The sequence below is a fragment of the Etheostoma spectabile genome, chromosome 14 (genome assembly GCF_008692095.1).
Source record: "Etheostoma spectabile isolate EspeVRDwgs_2016 chromosome 14, UIUC_Espe_1.0, whole genome shotgun sequence".
NCBI classification, from domain to species: domain Eukaryota; kingdom Metazoa; phylum Chordata; class Actinopteri; order Perciformes; family Percidae; genus Etheostoma; species Etheostoma spectabile.
The window spans coordinates 5661498-5661930 of NC_045746.1; positions in this window are offsets into that span (position 1 = coordinate 5661498).

Sequence of the window (433 nt, forward strand, 5' to 3'; positions counted from 1 at the left end):
TGAATGAAGGCGTTGGTTGTCTGGGCCAACTTCAGCAGCAGGACGCGGCCTGTCCACCGTGCCTCGGTGTCCATGGCCCTCCCTAGGTGGGTATGGAGCTCTGCTAGGGTGCTAATTGTAGAACAGGCCACAGCAGAGCGCAGGTTATTCACCTAGATAGTAAAAAAGAAAAAAAAGAGTCAATACTGCTGTGTAGACAGTACAGGTACATGTAGGCAAATGAGAACTGCATGCAACAGAGAAAAAAAGAGTAAAAATGTCTGCAATACGGCTTCTGTGAGGACCAGGCAGACTTCAGGCAGTTTGGGCTGCAGGTGTTCTGGATGGTGTCGTGCCAGAGCTCGAACAGATTTCAATCCATCCATGTTCTCCTCCCTGTGTTTTGATGACAACTGTGTTAATCATTGCTTTAGAACCAGCAGCAGACTGCTGT